This window comes from Lolium perenne, chromosome 5 (genome assembly GCF_019359855.2).
Source record: "Lolium perenne isolate Kyuss_39 chromosome 5, Kyuss_2.0, whole genome shotgun sequence".
Taxonomy (NCBI): domain Eukaryota; kingdom Viridiplantae; phylum Streptophyta; class Magnoliopsida; order Poales; family Poaceae; genus Lolium; species Lolium perenne.
The window spans coordinates 134878553-134902784 of NC_067248.2; the positions used below are offsets into that span (position 1 = coordinate 134878553).

General features: G+C 42.0%; 2 long non-coding RNA genes across 7 annotated transcripts in view; one reads left to right on the plus strand and one right to left on the minus strand.

The window, feature by feature from the left end:
- Window positions 1-891: 891 nt before the first annotated feature.
- LOC127299975 (uncharacterized) lies at window positions 892-5425 on the minus strand. The gene is made up of 5 exons (XR_007850813.1): window positions 5082-5425; window positions 4154-4242; window positions 3881-4020; window positions 1515-1699; window positions 892-1210 (listed from the first exon to the last, which is right to left on the minus strand). It is a non-coding gene; the product is annotated as an uncharacterized lncRNA (long non-coding RNA).
- Window positions 5426-5558: 133 nt separating this feature from the next.
- The window catches only part of LOC127299976 (uncharacterized), a 48366-nt gene continuing 29692 nt past the window's right edge, over window positions 5559-24232 (plus strand). The window contains exons 1-5 of one of the 6 annotated variants that reach the window (XR_011745021.1): window positions 5559-5821; window positions 5921-6112; window positions 6480-6659; window positions 6880-6977; window positions 7325-7734. This is a non-coding gene — a long non-coding RNA (uncharacterized lncRNA). Of the gene's footprint in view, window positions 5822-5920; window positions 6113-6479; window positions 6660-6879; window positions 7735-24232 lie in introns of all 6 variants that reach the window. The other 5 variants (XR_011745022.1, XR_007850814.2, XR_011745020.1 and 2 more) reach the window with 5 other exon arrangements.

Genomic DNA, 24232 nt, shown 5'->3' on the forward strand with positions numbered 1-24232 from the left:
AAATAAACTGGCTATAAAGTATACAAAAATATAGGGTAAGCAACTTTTGTACAAAGTTGTTTTTCTACAACAGTAAAGTTGATTTATCACGGTAATATAGTTGCTTTTCGAATATTCTTTTTGTCGGAACATGTACAAATGGGATCCAGTTTTGAAGATCTCACCGCGAGAGGCCTAACGGTGAAAACGGATTGCAATTCCGATACACGGTTTACAAGTTATGACATTTTGAATTTTCTTCTTATGAAATTAAATGCACACGTAGAGTATTTTTGGATGATTCAGCTAGCTGTCCTCAACTTTCTATTTTTGGATACTGAAGACTTTCCTCTTATGGGTGAGTGCTTAGATGAGCAAACTGTTATGGGTGAGTGCTTAGATGAGCAAACTGGCACCCGGATGCTGCCTAGTTACGTCCTTACTTTTAGAGGCACTTTGAAAAGTGCCCCGGATACTTGTGTCCCTAAATGAAATAGAGGCACTTTGAACAAAGTGCCCCAAAGCCATTTTAGGGCACTTTGAGATGTGCCCCAAAAAAAAATTAGAGGCACATTGAAAACCGCCCAAAAATATATTTAAGGGCACTTTGAGAACTGCCCCAAAATATATTTAGGGGCACTTTGAGAACTGCCCCAAAAAAGTATTTAGAGGCACTTTGGGAACTGCCCCAAAAAGTATTTAGGGGCACTTTGAAAACTACCCCAAAATGTATTTAGGGGCATTTTGAGAACTGCCCCAAAATGTATTTAGGGGCATTTTGAGAACTGCCACAAAAGATTATTAGGGGCATTTCTCAAAGTGTCCAAAACACAATTAGAGGCAACTCTAAGAACTTCCCAAAATGAAAATCTAAGAAATGCCCATAAACACAGGCACATGTACTAGGGAAGATGAAAAGAAAAAATGCAGTACACATCTCTCAATAGCCATTCTCAGTTTTGGCACACAAAGAACTCAGTAACAGTACATGGATCTCTCACTCTTCTATCAGGTTGAATATATATGATCAGCTGAATAAATTTATAATACAGTAGCAACAGTAGATCCAAACACAAATTCATCAATACTCATAACATACACTTTGCACAAGCAAAGCAAACCATACAAAGAAGAAGCCTTGGTTTGGCTCCCAGTGCCTCCCATTTACTGGACCTCCAGCTCGATCAGTACATGCAAAAAAAGGCCCGTCCATTCACATATATAGATGCTCCTGCGATAGATAGTGAACAAAGAAAGAATGTTCGCAAAGTGACGATTATTTAGACCAGCAAAAATCGGTCGGCATTACGTTTGCTAAGACTATATCAAATAAACTTGGTCAGCAAGTGACTATCTGATCTAGAAGCTAAGCAACTCATCCTTTTGCAATTAAAAATCAATAAATGACATGTATAGTGAGTCATACAGAGTACACTATGCATGGCATGATCTAGAAAAGACATGTATAATTCCAGAAACTAAGAAATCCAGCAGAGCAAGGATAACATATGAGAGAGGAGGCACGTAGAACTCACCAGAAAGGAGCACGCAGCTAGTAGAGAGACATAGGCACCAGGATCAGAAGCTAGGGTAGGAGCATGTGTAGCCACACAAACATCTCAGGCACATGTTGGTGCATCAGGAGCAGAGGCCACAACCCCCACACCGGCCGCCACTGCAGCAATGTCACAACCCTTCCAGCGCTACACAGGAGTAGCCCCTGAAACAACAAGTAGGAATGGTAACTAAAAAATGGGCTAGACAGACAGAGAATGAGAATGTAGAAAAAATATATGTAGAGTGTAGGGAAATATATGTAATGAAAAAAGCAGATAATTTAAGTTTGAAGAGAATATGGCGAATAGTATTTGTCCAGAGCTAGCAGCCTGTTGCAGATCATAAAAAGTGATCTTCTTATAGACGAACAATTAGTTGACAGAGGGAAGCAAGGAAAACACACAAGTCTGTTTGTTGAACACACATTAAACAAGACTGTCACAATACAGAACATATTAAGATCGGCTTATAGGACTGTCACTGCCCACTGACCAGTGTAGCCATCCACATCCCACTGACAGTTTGCTACAAAGCGAGCCATCCACTACATATTCATTTGGTGCATTATTGACAATGGAGTACAGATATACAATAGAATCAACTAAGATATATGAGATTCATATGGATGCTGATGATCTCGTCCTTTCCTAATATGGCAGAAACTCCTAACAGATTAGACTCCTTCAGATCAGTCCTAGATTTTCTAATACACAAATATTACCAAAAGGACTCATAATCTCCCTCTGTGACTCCCTCCTCCTAGTTCACTACAGGTGTTTTCCATAGCAAGAGCAAGAGTACTTCGAATAAAATCAGGGCTGTGTCACTTGTAGCACTCAAGTAGCTGAGGCATTGTGCTGGCCAATGGACAATGGGCAAATTGTTATTTATAACTTATTATTAATGGATGCATGGAGGCATGGATTATGAATTACCGCGACTAGTCTATGAGTCCTAACTTGACTGTCGACTAGCTTTCTCGACTCGACTAGTTCATAGAGTCGAGCAGTCGAGCGACTAGTCATGGACTAGTCTAGACTAGTCGTGGTAATTCGACTGGAACGACTCAATTTGGGCATGAACAACTGTCTAGAGGTACCGGTGGATAACTGTCTAGGTTATAGTATTATTATGTTACATAACTTGTGTTGAACTTATGTTGATTTTTAGTTACTAAATCCCCCATCTGGTTGCTACATACGATAGTATTTTGTACTACATGTCGACTAGTCGAGCACTAATATAGACTAGTCACGATTAGTCTATGAGTCGGTACCCCAACGACTCGGCTGGACTCTTCGACTCGTAATCCTTGCATGGAGAACAAGAACACCAACTTTTGTTGAGACAAATTATATATGAGACTGTGACAGTTGCAATGTTAACAGAAGTATATAAGTGATTTATTCTAAAGTAAAAGAAGAAAATGCATTCAAATAGCATGAATAGAGGCTCTAGGCAGAGAAACTGAAATAAAGTTATTGAGTGCAAAGTGCCTAGGCAGAGAAAATGCATCCAAAATGCATCCAAGTATATTGAGTGCAAAGTTCATGACAGGGTAGGAGAGTGCCACAACACCATAATTCTATTGCCCACCAAGTTGCCAATTAAATGGAAAAATAACACTATGAAATAAAGCACTATGTAACTGTTCATAGTTGGAACTGAACCTGTGATAAGGAAGAAATGGAGATATCATATAAATCTTGGTCATATTTAATGGATAAAAGACACATGCATGCATTTGCACCAGTAAACTGAACCTATGATGAATAGAGTATGATACACTAGATCCATGGTTATTCCAAATCTGAGAAGTTTCATATGGATTGTAACAAGGAATCAATTCATAGTACAAAATCGAAAAGATATTTTTCCAGAGAAAATTATGCTTTCATTCAGTTCAAGAAATACAATGGTAGGCTTTGCTTAGATGGATAACAATAATGATATCGCGGTGAATTAAAATGGACCTCATCACCAAGTGCAAGAGGCTTGTCATATTCAAATGGCTTGCTTGGACACAGTGAGTTAGTGTCATACTGAAGGAGACTTGACGTAAGTAATTGCATGGCAGAAGCTTATGTTTGTTGCACTCTCAGATGAGGATAGGGAAGTGTGGTAGATGATAAATATAAGAAAACTGTGCCTTCAGGCTTCCAGTGATGGAAAAGAATACACAGCGGGGTTCTCTAAAGAGGAGAATGGTCGTGTTCATTCCAGAATTTTACTTAAGGAATGCATACACACTTATAGCTTGCAAACAAGTAGTCAACAATAATAGTGAGTTGGTTATTGAACCATTGCCTTTTGACATAACAATGCAGTTTTAATGACTGAGTACCTTCTTACTGAGTAGAGTAACTTCTTCAGTTTATTCACGTGTGTTTCTTTCTCGGTTGATGAAGTAAATTAAACTCTGATATAATCTTCTCATTTGCATTAAAAGAACTCTCAAGTATATCATTCAGATCCATGCAATCACTGCAAAATAATTACATAATTCAAACCACAAGTTAATACTGAGCTCTAGATAATTGTAAAAGGCTAAAAGCTTAAATTAAAGTTTAGATGATAGTTAAACAATTATTTTCTTAGTTGCTACTATTTTCCATACCTATCTTTCAGGGCTTCAAGAGTTTTCTGACTATCTTCTGTCTAGCATAGCTGTTTCATTTCAACCATCTCGCTCACTTTTTCTTCCATCTAAAATCATAGAAATAATGAGAAAGTAAAAAAGGATCTGGAATCTGAGAAACAGGAGGCATATTACTTATAACTATGTGGAATAAGACATCAACAATGTTTTTCGATACACGTTGCCAGGACAAGAATAGTTCTCACCCTACATAAACTGGGAAAAATGTTTCAACTGCCAGTTCAATGCCACTTAGATTATTTATAAAATATTTTGATGTAATCTCGTCAATGTTGAGAGATTGGCCGGCTTGCAAGCCTGTCTGAATGAATGTACTAGTTTATATGTTTCACAGAATGCAACTGTCTGTGCAACATCTAGGAGTGAATGCACTAGTAGTAGTTTATTTTGCATAGATTGTAAATGCCGTGGAACATGCAGGAACCAATCTCGAAAGTTGTGAACAGAAATGTATAGTCCAATTTTTAGTATGCTGTCATACAAACTTCAGGAGATTAGGAAATTCTTCAGTTCAATGTTTCTGCATTCAAACTTCAGAGTAAGGTGCCGTCTTAGTGGCAGGCCGCCTCTTGAAGGAATTGCCTTTCCAAGGGTAGATTCGATTCAAAGTTTTCAGCCGGCGTTGATCCCTGTAATAAATACTGTATACACCTACTGCTACGCTCCTAGCTTCGATTATGGGTGAATAAATTAGCCAACATGTTGTATTTGCCTTGAGAGAAGGACGGATTCTAGCTTCCCCTCCTATAGGCAAAATCGCTGCTTCCCGCTCCAATTGAGCAACCACCACAACGAGACCCCCCAATTCCCCTCAAGCAGTCCCCAAAAATCGATCGCCCGCTCCAATCGAGCAACCACGAAATAGGATGGGAACGATGATTCATACCTTTGGGAGAGGCTTCCGCCCGGTCCGCGGGGGCGGCGTGGCTTCGGGGCGACAAAGGGGACCACCAGGAGGCGCGGCGGCGCGGGAACCGCGGCGGCGACCGAGCCCACAGCTAGGGTTAGCCGCAGCGTCGTGCCCAGGGGCGGAACAGCGGGGCGCGGGTGGGGATCCGGGTGTTGGGGCAAGGCACAGCTTTCTTAGGGCGTGGCTGCGGAGGATGTGGCCGGCGTTGGCCGGCACGGGGGCGAGCGGCGGTGGCGCATCGGGGAACCGAGGGAGGCGCGAGAGAGGGAGGGAGGGAGGGAGGCGCGGTCGTGCCGGGGAGGAGAGAGGAGATGAGAGAGAGAGATAGTTGAGTTCGGTAGGTTCGATTTTTGGCATTTAGGCCCTTCAATTGGGTCGTACGTCGCAGTATAGTTTTCATTTTTGCCCCTTAGATTCTGAGATATTAACCCGCACTCCGTATGCCCAATTGAGGCGAACTACCGCATCGCCCTCGCCCCTGTTCCAACGCCGCCCGCTCCGTCCCCCACGTCCGAGTCGCCGCCGTCCCCAAACCCGGCGAGGAGTAGGGCGCTAGCGAGGATGAGTTGCCTCCACGCTGCACCGACAACCATCGCGTGTCCCGCATCGACGAGGGCTTCTGAGCTCCCGGCTCGAAGATGCAGAGCGTCGGCCGACGACGAGTTCTCCTACAACTGCCAGACCACATCTTCGACTACCTCGTCAACAAGGATTCAGCGAGTTCTCCGCCCGCTCCCATTCGATCCTTGCTTCATTCGTTGTGGATTTGATTAGACATCTGTTGATCTGGTATGGTTTGTGCTCGATTTTTGCAGGCTGGGTGCAGATCTGTTTGCACAGTCTGGGTGCAGATCTATTCCCAGGCTTTCTTTGGTCTGGAGAATGTAGCCCAGGCTGTGGATGAGGTAGCTGCCACTGCTAGTAGCTATTCGGATTTTCTTTGTGCATTTTGTGTTCCCATCGAATCAAGATCACCGTGCTGTTCGTCTAATGAACCGTGTCCTGATGTGAGTTGTTCATCTATTCTAGATATGTGCAGACATACGTTTTCAAGAGATATTTTTATTAGAAGAAATATTGGTTCTAAGGCTTCATTCGTAGGATACTGGCTTGCTTGGGTCATAAGATATTATGATTAAACCAAAAAAGGTTACATTGATGATTTAGATTGTTTCTTTTATGTATAAACTTTAAAGTATCTATGATTTCTAGCATTCTAAAGTGCTCATATGTGTCTCTAGATGCCATGTACTTGTTGCGTTTTTTAAGATCTAAATTACGGAAATTCTGTTTTGAATGTTATGTTGTTACCTATTTCTGTTACGCTCCCATGCTATGCAAAACTAAAAACTAATTCTGTTATGATATTTGCAGCTTGAGATTAAAAAAGAAGGATCGAGTACACATGTAGTTCTGAATAGTTTTCGATAAACTGAAACTTGGTTGGTTTGTGTATCCGATCTCTAAAAAAATGGTTTGGAGGGATAGTAGCTCACTGGTGAAACTACTAAAATCTTTCTCTTGGATATTTTGAGCATAAGTTGGCACAAAGTGGTGAGTTCTGACTTCCCAGCTTGCACACGTTCTGTAGTAAATCATGTTGCCACAGTATATATGAGTAGTATAAAGATCTGGTTGTAAGGTTTAATGTTAGGAATGGAAAATGTTCCCGTTGATTGTTGTTTCAAATTGACACTCGATCATTAGTATTTAAATATTACTTATCTTCTTAATTTTTATTTATGTATTTATGGATGTTATTTGTTGCATTCAGTATCTAGGCATGTAAAACGTAATACTCTGAAATGAGGAGCTGTATGGTTCAGTAAATACTCCTTCTGGTGAGTGTCCTTGCCGTTCATCCTTATCCAGGTGAATCTTTTTTTTCCCAGTTATTCTTCTGTCCATAATCTCAGGCCAAATGAAAGTATATGTTCTTGTCTTCCAGCATTTCATTGCATACCATAGATGATTGTCTTGTCTCTTTCTTGGTTCACATTGACAACTGCTTGTTGCTTTGTTGCAAAGTACATATTTATCTCAAAGTTATATTTTAAATATCAGCTAGAACTTGTGTTTTCAAGAAAGGATAAACATGTTTTGGAAATTGTTAATTCCGTGTACCTTGTTTTTGTATAAAAAATGTCAGCATAATTGCAAAGATGACACAGTTCCGTGACATGGAATTGAAAGCTGATATTTGTTTTTCCAAACTCCAGTATGATGAGTGTTTTATGGATTCTGATGTCGTTGTTGAGAGGGAATGGAGCTTTCACAGGGAGCTGGCTAGATGAATTGTATTCTGTAGCTACACAGGGAGCTTTTATATATTGGCCAATGCATTCTTTTAGCAGATTAATATCGTATTCTAGAGTTCGTAGCCAACAAGCATGAACATCTGTAGAAAACATCGATATCTTTTCTTTCTGCAAAACATCAGTAGAAAACATGTGTTAAGACATAAGCATGTCTTAACATATGGGATATTGATTTGGTTCCGTTATCTTACTTGCAGCTTTTATTTTCAAGTTTCGACCATAACATGCTATACTAAGCAGCAACCATCTTCTGAGCAACTTTTACTTGAAGTCTTGGACCATAATGTTGTACTCATCAGAATCATGGGCAGGTCGACATCAACCTATTTTTGATGCTGCTTGCTTACTCAACATGTAGTATATTAGTAGCTTATGTAATGTTAAAATAATTATTATAGATGCAGTAACATGTATTAGTGCATATACCATTTACTTGTACACTGCTCCTGATGCAGAGCTTTGCAAATAATTTTCACGGCTGTGCATAAATACTCTCCAATTCTGTTATCCTGAATCGTGGTGTAACATCCCAAATTTCAGTAAAAAGAAAGTTAGAAGAATTCCAGAGAGCAAAATTTCAAACCGACAAAAACTTTTTAAATTGCATATAGTGCCCTGCATAGGACTTGTGCATTTGAGTGATATGCCATGATGATTGTTATTGTGTGTATGTGCCATAATCTAAAACCCTAATGTGATCATGAGGAGATCACTAACCAAATAAATCAAAAAGAGAAAGAAAATCAAATAAAAGAAAAACCCTAAAACCCTCAAATATGGCCTATGCCATTTTTATAAATTTTGACCCTAGACCAATTTGGTCTTCACCATTAGTTGAACAATGTTACTAAACACTTATTACAACTTTTGGAATCAAAGAAACACAAATCAAATGAATTTTAAATTCAATTTTGGCTCACATATGATAATGGTCAAATCTGCCAATTATAGTCTGATCACTACTTTGAGCCCCTGCAATTCAAATTTTTCAAACTAAACCTTGCTAACTCTTTGCACCTCATCCAAGACAACATCAAGGTGAACACTTTTTGTAAAGATCACCATGCCAAATTCTTTCTAGATCAAATGCTATGCTCATCCAAAGGTGCAACATTTTATTAAGTGGAACAATCTCACACTTAGCCAAATTTGCAATTCTTTGAATTTAACAATTCCACCACCACCTCTCATCATCTATGGTCATTTATAACTCAACTAAACCCACACAATTCAAATCTTGCAACCTTTGAACTCAATTGAATTTGGACAAAATTCACCAATTTGCAAATATGGAACTATGCAACACTATTTGAAATAGTGATCTACCTCAAACCCTACTGCCCTCTCTCACTCTAACTTGTCACCTGGCTCCCTCTCTCACCAACACAAGCATAGTGACCCTAAGAAGAACCCTAGGGAGACCACCACATGGCCATTACACCACCATGCCGGCCATGTCGAGCTCCCCCTCTCCTCCTTCACTCACCACCTTGGCCCTGGTGTCAAACGTCGCCACCGTGCTCCTCTACCTCAACTAGCACCGACCACCTCGCCGTAGACGACGTAGCCTCGCCGGAGATCGCGCGCCACGGTCGCCGCCAGATGCCGCTCGCGTCGCGCGTGGACACGCAGTGGACACGCGCCGTTCCACTCGCTCGCACTCGCCCTGGCCCCGCTTGCTAGACGTTGAGCACCGCCGTGACACCACGACGCCACCAGACATGCTCACGACCAGACCCTGGACCGCCGCCGCCGGAGACGGAGAAGAAAATCCCGTAAGCGCCGCTCGACGACACGGAAGCAATGCGTCGCCGCCAGATGCCGCTCGCGTCGCGCGTGGACACGCAGTGGACACGCGCCGTTCCACTCGCTCGCACTCGCCCTGGCCCCGCTTGCTAGACGTTGAGCACCGCCGTGACACCACGACGCCACCAGACATGCTCACGACCAGACCCTGGACCGCCGCCGCCGGAGACGGAGAAGAAAATCCCGTAAGCGCCGCCCGACGACACGGAAGCAATGCGTCGCCCACAGACGCCGCCCGACCGTGCCGTTGCTACCTACAGCTTCGCCTGGACGAGGAGAACGCAGCCGCACCGTTGCCTAGCCCAACACCTCGCCGGAATCGCCGCGCCCATGTCGACCACCACACTGCCCCGCACCACCTGCTCGCCTCTATAAATAGAGCGTTCCCTGGAAGCAATGGAGCACACCATCTCGTTCCCCATCCTCCACTTCCTCTCCTCAACCCCTTAGCCACCTCGATCGTCGCCGGAGCAAGGCCAATCGCAAGCTCGGAGCCGCGGAAGCCCTGGAGCAATCGCCGTTGATCCAGGCCACCTCGAGCTCTGCCACTGCTGCCAGCCGCTTCGCCGTCGTCCACATCTACCTCGAGCACACTGCCAAACCTTGCTGGAGCCTCGGTGAGCCCTCCGACCCCCTAGGCTCGCCGCGCCAGTGGCTCGATCTCGTCGGAGAAGACGACGACGGTGAGCCGTTGGATCGCCTTCTAATCCAACGCGCCGCGTCGCTCGTACCGATTCGGTGTTTATAAGTCGCTGACGAGTGGCCCCCACTCTGTCAGGCGGCCCACTCGCACGAGTTGCGTTGCTGGGCCGTTTTTCCCTTTTTCAAACCGTTTCGGCCCAACTCCGTTTCCCGCCAGCCCATTTATTCAAATCCAGTTTAATTCAAATCCATTTAAATTCAATACTGGCTCCAACTTTGAAAATCCATAGAATCTGTTTGGCTTGGCCAAATTTAACAAATTTTATATTATTGGAAAGCTACTAAAAAGATCTACAATATGCCATTGGTCCCATCTCAAAATTTGTTGTAGAATTAATCTGACAAAAAGATGAAGGCATGGACTTTTCCTTATTCAAATAATTATTAAAAATCAACCAAAATAGATATTAAGTTAATTCCAACTCCAATAGCTCACATTTGACTTACAATAATTGTTTATGGAAGAAAATGGTGTGGTCACTTTGCATGATCATGCCCTAGTTTAATTAATGGATAATATGGCTAGTTTATCTAAGTGATATTGTCCAAAACTATTATGCAAATCATATGAAGTATTTTACTTCATTTAAATCTTGTCTCAAATGAATTCATGTGATGTTTGGACCCCTGGCCAAACTCTCTTATATGAATTACTTGGAGATTTAAATCATTAGTAGAAGTATTAAATGGTATGAGGTGGTTTACCTCATTTAAATCATTTTCTCAAATGATGATAATGAATGTTTGACTTAGGTCAATATAAGTCCATGTATGAGTGTTTAAGAAATTAAATCTTAAGAAGATTTCAATGAGAGAAAATTATTTCTCAAGAACCCTATGGAAACTATCATTTACATATTAAATAAAAGGAAGTTATTTCTCCTCAAGCAACACAACCAATGCACCCTAATTAGATTAATTGTGTGCTTAGAATAGTTTGTGTGATTATATGTGATGTATGGAATAACCATTGAATTAGTTGAGTGATTATACTCGTATTTAAATTTAGACGCTAGCACCGGAGAATACCCGGAAGAAGAAGGTTGCTACCAAGAGGAGGAGGAGGAGAACTTTGAGAACTACCAAGGCAAGCTAATAATCTTGCAAAGTGCAAAGCCCCTTTGGGGCAAGGCACCATTATTCTTATCTTTTCTTACCATAAGCCTATCCCAAGTTTCTACCTTATAAGTTTTACTTGTTGTTCTCCAAGAGTTACTTTTATAGTTAACTTTGGTCTAAGTTAAAGATGGTTACTAGAGTAGTAAAGTTAGTCTCAATCTAGCAAAGCAAGATAGCACCCCTCATGATTTAGAGCTAGTGCTAATGAATTAAAACTTGACTACTCTAGATGGGAACAATGTGACTTGAACTGAATTTGAAACCTTGGAATGATGAAGCATTCCATTGAATGATTTTTGAAGGTGAATATGACCAAGAGAGGATGGTGATTTTTGATAAAAATGGTATTGGTTTGAATGTGATACCTTTCCAATATTGAGTAACCCCACAATACCTGATTATGGGTAGGGCTTAACTGGAAGTTTATGCATCTTAGTATGGGTTCCCTCTGAACACACATCATAGGGGTTATGCTTGAGGCTGCCTTCGTTGTTGAGAAATGATGTGAATTGAGGTGAATTGTACGGCCAAGCCCTGTGCAGTTCCCAGGTTGACAGTTGGTCTTCACTGGGAGGCCAAGCTCATGGGGAGAGGTGCTCATACTAGGATTTGTAAGTGAAAGGTTATGGTTGATGATCCGCGTACTGTGTTACGATGATTCGGGGTAATCCCGACGGATGAAATCAAATGTTGTGGCACAAGTGTGCAACCTCTGCAGAGTGTCAATCTATTCGAATAGCCGCGTCCACGATTACGGACGGTTGGAAAGGCCATATAGTTTCCGATGTCAAATTCTTGAAAATGATGTGGAAGCGAAATGGGTGAAATGAAATGACTTGTGGTTAATTGAATTGAAATCACCACTTGAATAGTGGGAATGACACTAATGTTCCCACTTGAGTTGGTTAGCACTTGAATAAGCTTTTCTCAAATACTTGTGAACTAAAATTGGCTTTATGCAAATAAACTAGAGCTTAGCAAACCCTACTAGAAATGTCTAGCACTTACATTAGTATTAGTTTGCGAGTACTTGAAGTACTCACGGCTTTGTCCCTGGCTATTCAAATGGCCAGAGTATGAAGATGAACAAGGAGATGACCAGCAGGACGCTTACGACAACTAGGAGTTTTCCGACGTCAAGCGTTGGCCTGTGGACTAGAGAGTCCTTGTATCTTACGCTCCCGCTATGAACTTGTGTTTGTTCGTTGATCAATAGATCAACTATTCGTGTAATATGGATCATGTGATTCCAATTTGTAAGACATTATGGTTTGTAATAAATGATGACTGTGATACTTAACTATTATGCCTCGCAACAACAATATTCCTGGGATTGCGATGTATGACATAATAGGCATCCGGACTTAAAAATCCGTGTGTTGACAAGTTGGTATCAGAGCCATTGTTTGACCTTAGAAGACCTTAGTTAGAATGGGCGTTCTGAAAAACTTAACTTTGAGATCAAATGAAGAGAATATTTGTGAAAATTTACTTACACTCTTGTCTTTGAGACTTTTTCAAAATTTGATGAATCATGTTCTATCTTATGTGAATCTACTTAAAATTTTGCCACACTTTGCACTCTCTAACTTACTCATCCAATTCTCTTTCAGATGGAGCCGAATGAACCCATCAACACCAAGTTTTACCAACTTGGGAATGGGGGGAGTCTGATCTTCGAGCACGACCTCAACGCCCTTTCGGACTTCCTCGAGCGCCCGCACCCTGAGTTCCACGGGATTCAGGTGGACGACACTCCTAGAGGAGAGTTGCAGTGGATCATCACCGCTGACTTGAGGGGCAAGATGGAGCCTCCCACCTCGGAGAGGATCCTCTTCTCCTTCCGCGAGAGCAACTGGCTCGACGGACTCGCACGTGGCCTTCAGGAGGCACTTGCACGTCTCTGTGGACAGAACGTGGTGCGCATCCTCGCTTCGCGCTTCGCGCATCTCGTGAGGCGTGATGCCATGGGAGTTCCCATGGAGCTGCAGCCGCACCCGCAGTTGAGGCACCATGCTGAGCACCTGGACTTCATGCTCTACCAGACTCAGAAGGACCTCGACGCCACTCGCGCTTACGCGAACCAGACCCATGCTCACATCATCGAGCAGGGTGAGGCGATCAAGCTACTCAACAACGACCGCAAGAGCCTTCGCCAGTAGCGTGCCAAGAAGGACGCTATGATTGTGCGCCTTCGCGCCAAGATCGCAGCACTTGAGGCCACTGTCAAGGCCCAGGAGGATCAGCTTAGAGAGATGGAGGACGACGACGGAGGTATCGACCTTCAGGGAGGAGGAGCCTTCCTGAGCGACGACGACGACTTTGAGGAGGACGAGTTCACCGAGGAGGAGGACTACGAGTTCCTGGAGGCAGGACCTGACGACTACGTCCCGATCGACGTCGAGGATGAGGAGTAGTTGCACTAGTTTCACTTATGTAGGTGTGAGTTGTATCCCGTCCTTTGTATCGTAGCATGAGAATGGTTCTTAAAACCATGGAAGTATGTATGTGTTAGTTTGTAATGTGTGTTGAATGAATGAATGAATGTTATGTTTGTCATGAAAAGATTACAAGTTTCAAATGTTTTCGAACTTACCCAAAATAAAACATAGAAATTTCCCTCTTATCTTATGATCTTCTCTATCTTCAGATGGCCCCTCCCAATCGCACCAACGATGCGATGATGCAACTGCTGCAAACCCTGCTTGCCGACATGGAGACAGAAAGAGCTGAATGCCAAGCCAACATCGCAGCCTTGCAGAACATTGCCAATCAAGGCCCTGGAAATCATGACCACCCCGGATCCAAGCTCAAGAACTTTCAGAACACCAACCCTCCGGTGTTTAGCAAGACGGAGGAACCCCTCAACGCCGACGACTGGCTCCAGACTATGGAGAACAACTTGGAAGTAGCCGGAGTGGAAGCAAACGAGAAGGTGCTGTTTGCAACCCACTATCTCGCCGGACCAGCCCGCGCTTGGTGGACAAGCACCCGTGCCATGAACGGAGGTCAGTTCATGACTTGGGAGGATTTCAAGCTCAAGTTCAGCAAGTACCATGTACCCCCGGGTCTTATCAAAAAGATGAGGGATGAGTTCCGTGAACTGAAGCAAGGTCGCATGACGGTGGTAGAATACCGCGAAAAGTTCCTTACACTGTCAAGGTACGCCCCTGATGAGACCGACACCGTCGAGAAGAGGAAGGAGAGATTCCTGAACGGACTGCATGATGAGATGCAGACTGTCCTCGTCAACATCCCCTTCGCCGACCTTGAAGCCCTTGTTGACTCCGCCATCCAGATGGAGGGCAAGCTGAACCAAGCCAATGAGAACCGCAAGCGCCGCATGATGCACCAAAGTGGGTCTAGCAATGCCCAGAAGTATCGCCCCAGATCAAGCGGAGGTTTCACTCCGAGAAACAACAACAAGCCCCCGATGCAGAACTCGCGCCCCGGTTATCAGAACCGGAGTGGAGGAAACTCCAAGCCAGGAGGCTACAACAACAACAACAACAACTACAACAACAACAACAACAACTACAACCGCGCTCCGCCCAGAGCCCCCAACAACAACAACAACTGCAACACCAACACCGCTCCCAGAACCGGAAGCAACGCCATCCCCGTTGCGACCAAGGACAAGGCCACCATCACTTGTTATGAGTGTGGTGTAGTGGGGCACTATTCCAACGAGTGTCCCAAGAGGCTCGCCAAGCTCGCAGGCAACACCGCTGCACCAGCTCAGCAGCAACGCCGTGTCTCCACCAGCAAGAAGTTCGCCCCAACAACCCCAATAACCGCAACGGCCGTCTCTACCACCTGAACGCCGAAGAAGCCTAGGAAGCACCAGATGTTGTACTGGGTATGTTTTCTGTCAACCACATCCCTGCCAGAGTGTTGTTTGATTCCGGAGCATCTCATTCATTTGTCACTTAAGACTTTGCATCAACAAGTAAAATTCAACCCCTCAGTTTGAAGCATGTTATGATAGTTCAAATTCCCGGATCAACCACCAAAGCCAGAAAATTTTGCAAAAATGTACCCATCAAAATCCATGATGTAGATTTCTATGCCAATCTAATCATTCTGGGTACCAAAGGTTTGGAAGTCGTACTAGGAATGGACTGGATGTCAAAACACAATGGATTGATAGACTGTGCCAAGAAAGCCATCACCATGACTAGTAGCACCGGTATCATAGTAGAGCATGTCTCTGAAAGACTACCCAGAAAATTCACCTGCAACCAAAGTGTATCCAAGCCAACTCTGGATCAAATCAGGGTCGTTTGTCGCTACCCTGATGTGTTTCCGGATGATCTACCCGGTATGCCCCCGGACCGGGATATCGAGTTCATCATCGAGTTAATCCCCGGAACTGGACCTATAGCCCAGAGAGCCTACAGCATGAACGCAACAGAGCTTGTGGAGCTGAAGAAACAGATAGATGATATGTTAGCCAAGGGTCTGATTAGACCTAGTGCATCCCCCTGGAGATCCCCGGTTTTGTTTGTGGACAAGAAGGATGGTGCAAATTGTTTATGTACGGACTATCGTAAGCTTAACGATGTCACCATCAAAAACAAATACCCCCTACCCAAGATAGAAGACTTGTTTGATCAACTAACCGGAGCCAAAGTTTTCTCCAAGATCGACCTTAGAACTGGATATCATCAGCTGAAGATCCGAGCCACCGATATTCCAAAGACTGCCTTTGATGACCCACAAGTATAGGGGATCGCAGCAGTCTTCGCGGGTAGTAAAACCCAATTTATTGATTCGACACAAGGGGAGACAAAGAATACTTAGAAGCCTTAACAGCGGAGTTGTCAATTCAGCTGCACCTGGAAACAGACTTGCTCGCAAGAGTTTATCAGTAGTAACAGTTTTATAGCAGTAGCAGATGTGAAATAACAACAGCAGAGTAACACAAATAGCAGTAGTGATTATAGTAAACAGCAGGATTAAAATACTGTAGGCACGGGGACGGATAACGGGCGTTGCATGGATGAGAGAAACTCATGTAACAATCAAAGCAGGGCATTTGCAGATAATAATAAAACGGTGTCCAAGTACAAAGCAATCAATAGGCATGTGTTCCATATATAGTCGTACGTGCTCGCAATGAGAAACTTGCACAACATCTTTTGTCCTACCAGCCGGTGGCAGCAGGGCCTCAAGGGAATCTACTGGATATTAAGGTACTCCTTTTAATAGAGCACCGGAGCAAAGCATTAACACTCCGTGAACACATGTGATCCTCACATCACTACCATCCCCTCCGGTTGTCCCAATTTCTGTCACTTCGGGGCCATTGGTTTCGGACAGCAACATGTGTATACAACTTGCAGGTAAGATCATAAAACAATGAATATCATGATGAAACAATAACATGTTCAAATCTGAGATCATGGCACTCGGGCCCTAGTGACAAGCATTAAGCATAACAAGTTGCAACAATATCATCAAAGTACCAATTACGAACACTAGGCACTATGCCCTAACAATCTTATGCTATTACATGACCAATCTCATCCAATCCCTACCATCCCCTTCGGCCTACAGCGGGGGAATTACTCACACATGGATGGGGGAAACATGGCTGGTCGATGGAGAGGCGTCGGTGGTGATGACGGCGATGATCTCCTCCAATTCCCCGTCCCGGCGGAGTGCCAGAACGGAGACTTCTGGCTCCCGAGACGGAGTTTCGCGATGTGGCGGCGTACTGGAGGGTTTCTGGTGACTTCGACTTCTTGGTCGCGATTTTTAGATCGAACCCCTTAAGTAGTCCAGAGGAGGGCGTCGGAGGCCAGCCGAGGGGGCCACACGCTAGGGCCGCGCGCCCCCCTCCTGGGCCGCGTCGCCCTAGGGTGTGGGGCCCTCGGGCCTCCACCTGACTTGCCCTTCTGGCTCCGTGAGTCTTCTGGAAAAATAAGACCTTTCGCATAAATTCCGAGGATTTTCCTGAAAGTTGGATTTCTGCACAAAAACGAGACACCAGAACAGTTCTGCTGAAAACAGCGTTAGTCCGTGTTAGTTGCATCCAAAATACACAAATTAGAGGCAAAACAATAGCAAAAGTGTTCGGGAAAGTAGATACGTTTTGGACGTATCAACTCCCCCAAGCTTAGCTTATTGCTTGTCCTCAAGCAATTCAGTTAACAACTGATGCGATAAAAGAACTTTCACGAACACATTTGTTCATATGATGTAAATATCCTCACGCTATGGCTAACACTTAGGCAGTTCATAATAAGATACATGCAAATAACATCATCTAATAGCTATGTCAATCATGGAAAAGTACCAACGATTAATAATAAGCATCATGAATCATGTCTATAAGCAGGATTGCAGTGTTCATAAAAGAGTATGATAAAGTGGTATCTCGCTTGCCCATATTTGATCAGCAAAACATAAATGCCCAGGCACCTCTGAAGTTCATAGAAAGACTAGAAATAGTGATTGTCAAAGATAAAAGCATCAAAGTTATACCGCAATCAATCATATTTTGGGACAAGCATATTATACTAAGAATGACAGTTGTGCTCTCAAGATAGTGCTCAAAGAAAGGATGGAGACACAACATAAAAGTAAAAGATTGACCCTTCGCAGAGGGAAGCAGGGATTAACATGCGCTAGAGCTTTTCATTTTTTTTAAACAGGAATAAAATTATTTTGAGAGGTGTTTGTTGTTGTCAACGAATGGTAATGGGTACACTAACTACCTCGCCAACCGGAATTTCAAGAGCGGCTCCCATGAAGGACGTTATCTCTACCAGCAAGGTAGATCATCCCTCTTCTCTTTTGTTTACACACGTATTTTAGTTTTTATTATGAGTGACACTCCCCCCAACCTTTGCTTACACAAGCCATGGCTAACCGAATCCTCGGGTGCATTCCATCAATCTCATACCATGGAGGAGTGTCTATTTGCAAAATTAAGTTGCTTACTGATGAATCAGAGCAAAACGTGTGAAGAGAATTATTAATGAAGTTATTAATTGGGGCTGGGCACCCCGTTGCCAGCTCTTATTATGAAAGTCCGTCAAAAGTAAATGACAAGGTTGAAAGATAAACACCACATACTTCCTCATGAGCTATAAAACATTACACAAATTGAGAAGTATTTTGAAGGTTTTAAAGGTAGCGCATGAGAATTTACTTGGAATGGTTTGAAATGCCATGCATAGGTATTTTATGGTGGACACTTTGGAACAACTTGGTTTTCAGGTGTTTGGAAGCACGAGCAGCGTTCCCGCTCAGTACAAATGAAGGCTAGCAATAGACTGGGGAGCGACAAATCAAGAGAGCAGTCACTGTCATAATCATGCTTGCGGCAAAATAAATTAACGGAGGCATAAAAGTGATACAAGAACTCTGAAGCAATGTAAATCATCGAGGCTCAATTGACTTTTGTTCAGTCATATGCATGCGTGAGCATGTGCCAAGTCGATATAAATGAATTATTCAGATGAGGATACCACAATGTCATACCTACTTATGAATAAAACAATGCAAGCAAACATCCATGACATGCTACTCATATTAATAAATTGGAGCTAAACATGAGAGATCATGAACTACTAGACTTTCTTAAATGACATATACGTCACATGAACCAACTAAGCATGCTCACATGGATGAGTATATGTACAAAAATGAAAACAAATAGAGTTCATACCAGTCTCTCACCACAGTCGAATTGTCGTAGATCGTCATTATTGCCTTTCACTTGTGTAGCTTGAATAATATGAAATGAAAACCACGCTCCAGCCACCGAAGACCATTGAACTCATAGTGAACTTTACAAACCAAAGAAGAACAGCAAATATTTTTGGTGTTTTCAAATTGGAGACAAGAACAAAAGGAAACAAGCAAACAAAACAAAATCTTTTTGGATTTTCTTATAGTAAACCAACGATAGCAAAATAAAGCAAAATAAATGCATGAAACCAAAGTAAACAAATGGTAAAGAGAAACAACATAAATATTTTTGGTCTTTTTGTGTTTTAGGAAAGAAACAAAGCAAAAACAAGAAAATGGAAACTAGAAGAGTCACATAAACACAAAGCAGCAGAAATTCGTCAAACTTGACAGCAGTACAGTACTCGATTTTTAAGAAATTCTTCTACTGCTCAAATCGAAAAGTGTTCAACTAATGAAAGTTAGATAACAACCTGGGGAACATGCCCAAAAATTGGCTTCGCAAAATACCGTTCTGGCTATTTTTGAGAATTTTTTCGGTAACAGTCCAGAATCTGTTTTCAGGCAGCACTTCCCCAAATATCATCTCCCTCTCATTAGAAAACCACTCAAACAAACTAAACAAGTATATACAAGTATCCAGCAACCATAATATGCAAAGAATGAGTGATGCCGGTATACCCCTCCAAGCTTAGGCTTTTGGCCTAAGTGGAGTTCAACCCCAACGAGGGTCGCTGTTCCTCGCCGGTGGATTATACATGACGTAGTCATAGTAGGGTCCCTGTGTAGAAGAAAAGTGTGGAGGCTCCACATGTCCAAACTGTTGATGCGAAGAACTCGCTGCATCAGATGAAGAGACGAGGCGTTCCTCGGCCTCCTCCGTGTTGTCTCTTGCATGATGGCCTCCTCCCTCTATGTGTGCATTCAGTGCACCTTCTGTGACTGACCAATCCTCCCTGGAATCAAGGTTAAATAGAACAAGCGCAGGCAATCTTACTAGTTTTTCAGTTTTCTTAGTTGTTCTCCAAGACTTCTTGTAAAATGTTATTTTGTAAGACAGGTTACTCAAGTTAGATGAATCAGAAACAAATTCATGTTTAATCATGGAGACTATGTCAAGTTTTTCTATGGGAAGTTGAATATCAAGATGGTGAGGTTCTAATACATGCAAAGCCAGTAAACGAGATGCGATGAGACCTCCACAAATTCCGCCCTTCTCACGGTTAGTAGAAAGTCTATAAGCTATCAGCGCACCCAAATTATAGGCCTTACTACCTTGCAGTGCAGCAGCTAGAAAAGCTAAATCCTGGATAGATAGTTTACTACCATTCTTTCTAGCAAGAACGCATTTAGTAATGAAATAAGCAAAGTAGCGGATAGCTGGGAGTTGAATGCTAGTGATTTTACCACCATCCTATGAGAAACTCCTTCCATGACAAATCATCTTGAAAAGGCTTAAGAGCTCTCGCGGCGATCCCCTTATCTTCTCGCATGATCCCCATTGCGGTACTCTAATTGCTGTACAAAAATCATTGAATGGCAAGTTGACAGTTTTATTATAAATCTTGTACTGAACCACGGGGTTAGATTGCGACCAGTTGAACTTAAAATCCTGAACAACAGACATAGTCAACTTTGCATATTGGCATGGTTCTCCATCAACAAAATCATTCAACCCTGCACGAGAAATTAGATTCTGAACATCTCCCAAGATTCCTGCACTTCTCATGAAATCTGTGCACGGGTAGTAAGAGGGGTATACTCCTTCTTCGCGGTTCACTCTCATGACTTGTTGCACCTCCAACTCTTGTTGGTTTAATTGATATCTATTCCACTCCATTTTCTGAAATTTTCAACAATCATTACAAAATTTGATTTGGTGACATATAATTGAGGGGAACTACCATAGGAACTTGCTAGAGTACTAATCATGCATCAAAACTAGTTTATACAACTTAGAACAAGCATGCAACCTCACTAAACATGTTACCTACAGCAGCAAAATATTCAAGATATACTCAACCAAACAAAATTCTACTTGGATAATCGGAGGAGTCACATACCGGAGAGCAAATGTGCCAAATTTCAGACAGAAATCTGGGCTGAGCAAAGAGATCGAGAAATCCTGAGCTCTTGAGCAAAAACGCGAGTGAGAGAAAGCTGGTGCTGATTTTTTCGGGAGAGAGAAGAGTGTGGGAGGAAAAGATGCTGAAGTGGGGCAAAGGAGGACCCACACACCAGGGTGGCGCGCCCCCCTTGCTGGCCGCGCCGGCCTATGGGGTGCCACCCTGGGGTGCCCCACTGATCATCCCCAGGTGCTCCCGGGTGCATTTTCGAAAAATAGGACCAACAGTATAATTTTTGTGAATTTTTGAAAACTTTGAAAAATGCACATTTCTGGGTATTAAGTTTATTATTACTGGCCAGGAAATTTTTTGAAATCTCTAATTAGCTAAGGAACTTTGCAACTCAAAAGTGCTACAGCAAGTAAGACAAGTGGAGAAAGAGATGTTGTTTACCTCCTCTATGCATATAAAAAGTATTTGTTAACAAGGTTGATCAAGTCTTGCCATCAAATAAATTTTACATAGCATAAGAAGAAATAAACCTCAAATCAATCATGTTACCTTGAATTGTATTGATATGGATCCAATCATAAGACTTTGATACCCTTCCTTAGGCTCATATATAGGACAATCGATAGTTCCAATTTTGATAGTTCTCACATTAGAAATAGTATTAACTCCGCATACTTTATCAATCCTTTTGGGGAAATAGACGGTATGCTCCTTATCATCAACATTGAAAGTAACCTTTCCTTTATTGCAATCAATAACAGCCCCTGCGGTGTTAAGAAAAGGTCTCCCAAGAATAATAGACATATTATCATCTTCAGGCATTTCCAACACAACAAAATCAGTTAATATTAAGCAGTTATTAGTAACTTGAACAAGAACATCCTCACATATACCAACAGGAATAGCAGTAGATTTATCAGCCATTTGCAAAGATATATCAGTAGGTATCAACTTATCTAAGTAAAGCCTCTTATAAAGAGAAAAAGGCATAACACTAACACCGGCTCCCAAGTCACATAGAGTAGTTTTAACATAATTATTCTTAATAGAACAAGGAATAGTAGGTATACCTGGGTCGCCCAACTTCTTTGGAACTTTGCCATTGAAAGAGTAATTAGCAAGTATAGTGGAAATCTCCTCATTGGGGATTTTCCTTTTGTTAGTGACTATATCTTTCATATACTTTGAATAAGGAGGCAATTTAATAGCATCAGTCAAAGGGATTTGCAAGAATAAAGGTTTCATCCAATCGCAAAATTTATTATAATGTTCTTCTTCCTTTGATTTTAGTTTCTTAGCAGGAAAAGGCATTTGCTTTTGTACCCAAGGTTCTCTTTCATTACCATGTTTTTTAGCAATAAAATCTTCTTTAGTATACTTTTTATTTTTGTCATGCTTGTCAGGTTCATCTTCAACCTCTTCTTTATCAGAAGCATTATTCTTATCATTATCATTACCATTATCATGTTCATTACCACTTTCAGTTTTAGCATCAGAAATAGAAATACTATTAGGATCATTAACAGGTTCAGAGGATTCTACAACCTTTTTATGTTTCTTCTTCTTTTTCTTAGAAGGAGCACTAGGTTCAATTCGTTGAGAATCTTGTTCAATTCTTTTGGGATGCCCTTCAGGATATAGAGGATCCTGGGTAGAGACACCACCTCTAGTTGTTACTTCATAAGCATGTTTCTCTTTAGAATTATTTTTTAACAAGTCATTTTGCACTTTAGTGAGTTGATCAATTTGAGTTTGAACCATTTGAAAATGTTTAACAAGCATCTTAACATCATTGGAGGTTCTCTCCACAATATCATGTAAATTGCTAATAGCTTGAGAATTTTCCATTAGATGATTCTCTACTCTCATATTAAAATTTTCTTGCTTAACAATATAATTATCAAACTCATCTAAGCATTGAGCAGGAGGTTTTGAATACGGAGTATCTTCCCTAGTAAAGCGTTGAAGGGAGTTTACCTCAATCATGGATGAAGGGGGGATTATCTCACATGTATCTTCTATGGGAGGTAGATTCTTCACGTCTTCGGATTTAATACCTTTCTCCTTGAGAGACTTCTTGGCTTCCCTCATATCTTCATCATTCAATTTAATTAAACCCCTCTTCTTCAATATTGGCGTTGGAGTTGGTTCAGGTGTAGTCCAATCATCATGATTCTGGCCTATTTTAGCCAATAATTCTTCACCTTAAATGCGGAGTTCTTTTCCTGAAAACACAACCAGCACAACTATCCAAATATGCTCTAGACTCAATGGTTAGTCCACTATAAAATATATCAAGTAGATCATTATTTTCTAAATCATGTCCAGGTCGAGCTCTGATAAGAGAACAAAATCTTGCCCAAGCCTCAGGCAATTTCTCCTCATCTCCCTGGTCAAATCTATAAATTTTCTGTAAAGCAATATGTTGAGCACTAGCAGGAAAATATTTTCAAAAAAAAAACATCACGTAAATCAGTTGGACTTTTAATAGAACCAGGAGGCAAATTATTATACCAAGTTTTAGCATCATCCTTTAATGAGAAAGGAAAAATTTTAGCGACAAAGTAAGTACGCATCTTGACATCATCAGAAAACAAGCTACTCATAGAAGAAAGTTCAATCATGTGCTCTACAACACTTTCTTTTTCAGTACCACAAAAGGGTGCTTTCTCTACAATAGCTATATGAGATAGATCAAGAGAAAAATCATAATCTTTATCCTTAATGCATATAGGAGATGTGGCAAACTTAGGATCAGGAGATAGCTTATGTCTAACAGTATATTGTGCGAGAAACTTTTTAATTTTTCTTGCATCAGCAGTAGCATTGCATCTATTAATAAAATCATCATTAAGCTCCACATAATCTTCATCAGGATCATCACTAGAATAATCAAGTTCAGGTGAATTAACAGGTGTAGTAGCATTTTCATTAGGAGTTTCAGCATTTTCAATTTGTCTAGACCTAGCAATTGTAGCATCTAGAAAGGATCCCAATGAACCACTATCATCAAGCACAGCAGAAACATTATCAATATTATGAGAATTTTCAGATTCAGCAGAAGTACCAGCAAGTGAAGTTTGCGGCGGTGAAACAAGTTGACTTATCACATATGGTGAATCAAGAGTAGTAGAGGTACTCAGAGTTGTACCTTTTCTTGTAGTGGATGGTAATATGGCGACTTTAGGATCGCGAGCTTTACCCATGATGGAGAATTTGCAGCGAACAATATCAATCCAAGTGAACTTCCAAATAAAGCTATGCTCCCCGGCAACGGCGCCAGAAAACAGTCTTGATGACCCACAAGTATAGGGGATCGCAACAGTCTTCACGAGTAGTAAAACCCAATTTATTGATTCGACACAAGGGGATACAAAGAATACTTAGAAGTCTTAACAGCGGA